Consider the following 7,875-nt stretch of genomic DNA (forward strand, 5'->3'; position numbering starts at 1 on the left):
TTATAGATATAGTCATTGTCCTGCCAATGTGATGATTTCAGAGCTCTTCTTATAGCTTTACCATTTTTCTACACATCTCTAGATAATACAGTTTATATATACGAGTTGTAAGTGGAATTGCATGCTTCCTTTGATGGCTTTTTTCTCTCATGTTGTATCATATGATATGTGTGATTTGACAGACTCATCCATGTTGTTCAAGGTAGCTGAAAATCCTTTGTCTCCATTATTGACTAGCATCCCAGTGTATAGTTTTAGTGAAGTGATTATGTTATAATTATACTTGCAATTCTACAGTGGAGGGACACTAGGGTTGTTTCTAGTTTTTGACTACTATGAACAATGTTGCAGTGAACATTCCTGGAAATTTCCCATGGAACACATGTGTGAAAGTCTCTTGGGTATACCTCCAAAACCACATTCACTTGGATATGGAGTATGAATATCTTCAGCTTTTCTAGATGATGCCAAATTGGTTTCTGTAATAGTGACAATTTACACTCTCTCAAGTAGCATAGAGCTCCTGATGGTAGACATCTTCACCTACACGTAGGATTGGCAGAACTTCTCCCCCCCCCACTATTACTGTTCAGCTTTTGCATATTCTTATGTTAATGAGCCTTTTGGATTTTTTCTTCTGCGAAAAGACTGTTCAAGATTAATTCTGTCAGCCATCCTTCTATTTTCCATCTACACCTACTCATTTATCGAGTTGTTTATGTGTTTTAAATACTAGTCCATTGATTATATGTGTGGTCAAAATATTTCCTTGCTTGAATTTTCACTTGATTTATGCTATGCTTTTTGAACAGATGCTATACAGTCAAATTTATCATTCTTTTCTTTATTATTAGTGCTCGTCTGTTTTTAGAAATCTCTCTCTTTCTTGGGGCTATGAACATATTCTCTGTATTAACTTCTAAAATATTTATGACTTTACCTTTCACAGGTAGATCTTAATCTCCCTAAAGGTGATGTTTATGTATGATACTGAGTAGGGTTCTGATTTCCTGCCCCCCCCATTGGTATCTGATTGTCTCAGTAAACGACTTTTGAAAAGTCTGCTCTTTTCCAACTTATTTACAACAACATGGTCATAAATCAAGTGTCTACCTATGTATGGGCTTATTTATTTATTTGAAATACCATATATCAGCATTAATTAGTACAGATCTGAAGTCAATCTTGGTATTTGGATAAGACCAGTCCATTCTACTTTGTTCTTCGAAGGTGTCTTGTTATTTTTAGCCTGTTTTGACTCCATTTAAATGATCAGTTCATTAGAAGTTCAACTAAAAGCTTGTTTGAGATTTTAATTAGGATTGTGTTGAACTTTAAGATTTAATGTCTTTTCAATATTGAATGTTTGTTTCATGGATATGAACTCTCTTTTTAATAAAAGAACCCATTTAATATTCCAATAACATTTTGTGTATTTTCCATAAGAAGACATTTTCATCCTGGTACTTCATATTTTGCAAATACCATCTTTGACATTTTCACTTTCTAAATTTTTTCCCTAGCAAATAAAGTATAGTTGGTGTTTGTATGTTGATTTCTTTAGGCTATAAACATCTAAACTCTTTTGTTGATTCTAATAGCTTGTCTATAAATACCTATAAGGATCTAATGTATGGAATCATAACATCTGCAAATAATCCCAGTTTTATTTTATTTCCTTTCAAAGGAATTTTTTAATATTTTTTCTCCCCTTCTTGCTCTCTCTAGTTGATGGTGGACATCGTTATTTGGTGCAGCTCTGAAAGAGAAAGGTTTCAGTAATTCTAAGAGTGGTATTTCATATAGATGTTGTGTTCTATCGCAATCTGGTCCAGTCAAGAGGTAGAAAGTGTACAGTGGACAGGAGACGTTTAACATCAAGTTAAGCTATGGGAATTGTGTAATATATAGGATATGAGAAAACTGTGTATGGTATTCTGGGGCTGAGAGAGAGTACTCGAGGACATACAAATTTGAAGTGGGGGTGGCCCTATCAAAGGCTTGGGTTCACACCTCACTGGAGAAAGTATAGGAGGACCTATTGCATGGCAGAAAAGTTTGCTGGTTTGTGGGCACCAGAGCTGGTTTGCAGAACTAGAGCTGGTCTACAGTTGCAAGGTGAGCAGGAAGCAGCTCTCTGGAACACATAGGTATGGACAAGCAACAACTCGTGGTCAGTGTATGGACATGAAGTAGGAATAGGGATGCTGGTGGAGTTGGAGGCCCGGAGCTAAAAATGTCCTGCATACAGGATCAGAAGGGCCTTGGTGTTTGAAGGGCTAAAGCACTGGGAGAACCGCAGATGATAAACTTGTTGGGCAGGGGACGGGTAGGGGCAGTAGAGATAGCAAGCAGAGAGAATCAGTGGGCAGGTAGTTTGGAGCACAAGATGTCTCTGTGAAGAAAGCCGTAGAAAGCTGATGAGCTGGCCACACCAGGATTGTACATTCAATGATGACAGGTGTTCTTGGCTCATGCCTGGGGCAAAGCACTGAGAATATCCTCTCTCTCTCTCTCTCTCTCTCTCTCCCTCTCTCTCTCTCTCTCTCTCTCTCACACACACACACACACACACACACACACCTCTGAGAACCAGAAAGAAGAGGAGAGGTACTTTCTTCAATGTCCCTCCAGTGTGTTCTACTGAGAAAATATAACATTGTGTCACTTTGAAGGAGAGATACTTAACAAATTGTGTCTACTATCAGAGAGCATGTTTTGATGGGCGAATTTAGAGTAGAGAGGCAATACATTAATAATTGGCTTCAGGGGCGCCTGAGTGGCTCACTCCATTAAGTGTCTGCCTTCAGCTCAGGTCATGATCTCAGGGTCCTGGGATAGAGCCCTGCTTTGGGCTCCCTGCCCAGCGGGGAGTCTGCTTCTCCTCCTTCTGACTCTCCCCCTGCTCATGCGTTTTCTCTCTCTCAAATAAAAATCTTTTAAAATTAAAAAAAAATGGTTTCATGTCCTTTATCAGTTTAAGGGATTCCCTTCTATTAGTGTGCATGAGCAGCATGCAAGCTACCTGCCAAGTTTATTGTTAACTCACCCAAGGAATAGAATCATCCTGTTATTTTTCTGGTAAATTAATGCTTGAAGCAGCAGGACTGGCAATTTCAGGAGGTTTAATAGAATGCTTAGGATTCTTGGTGGATGCAGGGTTCCCTGGCCTGAACTGAGTTTTGCTGCAAAACCCAGGCTCTGGCACAAAGGGCTGTCATGGGGCTAGGGCAAAGAGCCTATGAGTCCTGCATTCTGGTCTTACCCAGGGCTTGTCTGCTCCACCTGCAAAGAGAACCTTGGTATATAGTGAGATTGCCTCTCTCACCACAGTGTTGTCCTTGAGAATAGAGTACTTTATACCTTAGATGCTACTCTGCATTCCTGGTGGCTGCACTTAAACTAAACAAGGAGAGAACATGCTTGGATTTCATTTAAAATCATACCCAGGGGTGCCTGGGTTGCTCAATGTTAAGCGTCTGCTTTGGGCTTAGGTCATGATCCCAGGGTCCTGGGATCAAGCCCCACATCAAGCCCTTGCTCAGCGGGGAGCCTGCTTCTCCCTCTCCCTCTGCCTGTTGCTCCCCTGCTCATGCTTGTTCTCACTCCCTCTCTTTGTCAAATAAATAAATAAAATCTTTAAAATCATGCCTAACAGAGCCCTATCAATGGAGGAGCAGGGCAGAAGATTCCTGTCCTACACTTTAAAAGTATATATATTTACCATTGTTCATAATGTGTGTGGTTTCATTGTACTTATCTCAACTGGTTTTAGGCTCTAATGTGGACAAAAATTGATGAGAGAGGGGCACCTGGGTGGCTCAGCGTATTAAAGCCTCTGCTTTCAGCTCAGGCCATGGTCTCAGGGTCCTGGAATCGAGCCCCGCATCGGGCTCTCTGCTTAGCGGGGAGCCCGCTTCCTCCTCTCTCTGCCTGCCTGCCTCTTGACTACTTGTGATCTCTGCCAAATAAATAAATAAAATATTTTAAAAAATTGATGAGAGAGAATGGCACATATGTTTACCATTCTTAAGTGGCAAGCAATACATTCTGTAGTGATTGACTTGTTGCTTGTATTGAGGAGAGACATTTTAATTAAAAAAAAGTCAGAGGGTTTTCTTTCCATGTGCCTACATTTAATAGAATAAGATAACACTAAATCAGAAGAAAAATATTTTAAATGTTGCTCATTCTTGTACTCTTTTCCTAGTACTACCAGCGTGTTAAGCATATTCACCTTTTGGGCTCAGAAACCACACAAGACAAATCAGCCCACAGCTTTCTTTTCACACCTATGACTGAATTTACTTCTCATTCCAGGCACCTTGAGACCTTGTACATGAGGACCTGTGTATGAACAGGGAGTTTTTCCTGTAAATGCTGGTGGGAACTGCTGCCTGGTTCAGCTCTCTTAACTGCCAGTCTTGCAATGGTGAGATACAAATGTAAATCCAAAACTTTTAAAAGGTTTTTAGTTATGAAATATATGGTGTTAGATTACTTTCAGATATAAAGTATAGTGATTCAGCAATTCCATACATTACCTGGTGCTCATTAGCACAAGTGCACTCCTTAATCCCCATCACTTATTTAAGCAATACCGCCTCCTGTCTGGCAACCATCAGTTTGTCCCCTATAATTAAAGTCTGTTTCTTGATAAGTCTCTCTCTCTGTTTCCCCCCTTTGCTCCTTTGTTTGGTTCTTAAATTCTGCATATGAGTGAAATCATGTGGTATTTGTCTTTGTCTGACTTATTTCACTTAGCATACACACTCTAGCTCCATCCATGTTGTTACAAACGGCAAGATTTCATTGTTTATGGCTGAATAATATTCCATTGTAGATATATACACCACATCTCATTTATCCATTCATCATTTGAAGGACGCTTGGGCTGCTTCCATAATTTGGTTGTTTTAAATAATGTTGCTATAAATGTAGGTGCATGTATCCCTTTGAATTAGTGTTTTTGCTGGGTCATGGGGCAGTTATACTTTTAATTTTGAGACAATCCTTCATACCATTTCCCACAGTGATGTTAAACATCTTTTCATGCATCTGTTTGCCATCTGGTTATATTCTTTGGAGAAATGTCTGTTTATGTTCTGCCCATTTTTAACTGGATTATTTGATTTTTTGGTCTTGAGTTATGTAAGTTTTTTGTATATTTTTGATACTAATCCCTTATCAGATATATCGTTTGCAGATATATTCTCCCATTCATTAGGCTGTCTTTTGTTTTGTTGTTTCCTTTGCTGTGCTCTTTATTTTGATGGAGTCCTAATAGTTTATTTTTGTTTTTGTTTTTCTTGACTCAGGAGACATATCTAGAAAAAAGTTGCTATGGTGGCTGTCAAAAAAAAAAAAAATTAATGCCTTTACTGTCTACTAGATGTTTCCAGTTTTTGACTGTTACAGATAAAGCTGCTATGAATATTTATGTGCAAGACTTTGTGTGGAAATATGCATTCTTTTTTTTAGTAAAAGCTTAAGAACAGCGATATGGTAAGTATATGTTTATCATTTCAGAAATTACACAACTGGGGGCGCCTGGGTGGCTCAGTGTGTTAAAGCCTCTGCCTTTGGCTCAGGTCATGATCCCAGGGTCCTGGGATCGAGCCCCACATCGGGCTCTCTGCTCAGCAGGGAGCCTGCTTCCCTTCCTCTCTCTCTGCCTGCCTCTCCGCCTACTTGTGATCTCTGTCTATCAAATAAATAAATAAAATCTTAAAAAAAAAGAAATTACACAACTGTTTCCAAATATCCATAACCACATATATTCAGACAAATAGTGCTCCTGAAGATTTTATTTAGTCTCTACAATAACAACAATAATTTTTTAAATCTTTTTACTTATTTTCATTATGTTCAGTTAGCCAAAATATAGTACATCATTAGTTTTTGATGTAGTGTTCAATGATTCATTAGTTGTGTATAAGACCCAGTGCGCATCAAAACATGTTTCCTCCTTAAACAACACTAAATTTAAAACACCTACAGTGAATTCAAGCTTTTAGAGAGTCTAGAAGAATTTTATTTAAAAAGTTAATTAAAATTTAAGAAGCAAAAATGTTTGCTTTAAACAAACCAATTTGTACTAAAAAAAAAATAAATAAATTCTCCAAAACTGGGTTGCCATGATTTGTGATTTTTTAAAAATTTTTATTTATTTTTAAATTTCTTTTCAGTGTTCCAGAATTCATTGTTTATGCACCACACCCAGTGCTCCACGTAATACGTGCCCTCCATAATACCCACCACCAAGCTCACCCTGCCTCCTAGCCCCCTTCCCTTCAAAACCCTCAGATTGTTTCTCAGAGTCCATAGTCTCTCATGGTTCGTCTCCCCCTCTGATTTCTCCCAACTCACTTCTGCTCTCCATCTCCCCATGCCTTCTGTGATATTCCTTATTCTCCACAAATAAGCAAAACCATATGATAATTGACTCTCTCTGCTTGACTTATTTCACTCAGCAGAATCTCTTCCAGTCTCTTCTAGATTAAATACTCAAAATATTAAGTGAAATGGCATAGGAAAGATGCCTTTTGTTCATTGAAGGCAAAGCATAGGGACTATAAATTTGTGGTCCCTTAAAGGAAACTGTCTCCACTACTGATATGGACTACCACATAACACAAAAATCAAAAGTGTCAGCTCATTCAGGGAATTTATAGTCCCATCCCAAGGTGATGGATATCTCCACTTTTGCATTTGTGTAGAACCCAGGCATTAACTTTCCTGTCTCTCCAAAACACTCTGATTTGCATCTAAAAGTGCTCCTAAGAGGAATTCAAATGTTTAAGGAAACTCCACTTCTGCCTTAGAAGGTATTCCTGTCAACCTCCTCATGGCTAATAGAATTGTCACAGACTTCCTTCTCTTAAGGTGGAGCTTGTACAATTGCTAGTATATCCTGCTACACATGCATTACAAAGGGCAAAAAAAAAAATGTTGATACAGAAACTTAAGTTATCGTGTCTTACTAAGGTAAACCAGAATAGTTGATGGGCTTTGCTCAGCCAGGACCCTCTAGTGTTGGGTATGACTGAAGTTCACATTGCAGGTTGATTGCACTTTGTTGCTTAAGGTCTTGTTAATATTATTAATTTTATGCATGTGATCTCAGCCCCTGTCAATCAGCTTAATTAGACTGCCTAACTAAGGGGCATATTGGTATTTAAGATGTCCTATATATATTGGCCCCTATGTTGTTTACTTCTTCACCACAGGGCCATTAGTTCAAATCCCGCCAGCAACAAACTCAAATTTTTGCACATCTAATTGACTTCAATATATCCTAAATAAGCATATTTTTAGTCATTTAAAGCTCGCCTGCTTTGCATACCCCACAGAACTATATATAACTTGTTATCCTTAATTAAGACAAATCCTAGGACTATGAAACATCAGTGCTTGTCTTCAGACCTCTCTGACCCAGAGAATCCAACTCTAGCTGCTGGGCCATATGATGTAAATATGTAAAACCCTCTGCTATTTTCGTCTCTCCCAAGAGGTGCCTTACCCTCTTCCCCTTCTGGGTGGTAGTGGAAAGATCCCCAAATTTGTGTGAAATTATCTACATACCAAGATGAATATCATACTCCTAGTAGGATAAACCCTATGATACATCATGATAAAAATACTGAAAGCCAAAGGCAGATATTCCTACTAACAGGTATACATAAGCAATTCATCATGTACGAGGTATCTTTAATAAAAATGTCAGTGTCTTTTTATTGTGTTATTTATTTGAGAGAATTAAAGGGAGCATGTGGGAAGGGCAGAGGGAGATGGAGAGAGAGAATCTCAAGCAGACTCCAGGTCAAGTGTGGAGCCTGATCCAGGGCTCCATCTTTTGACCCTTAGATCATGACC

The sequence above is a fragment of the Mustela nigripes genome, chromosome X, assembly GCF_022355385.1.
Source record: "Mustela nigripes isolate SB6536 chromosome X, MUSNIG.SB6536, whole genome shotgun sequence".
NCBI lineage: Eukaryota > Metazoa > Chordata > Mammalia > Carnivora > Mustelidae > Mustela > Mustela nigripes.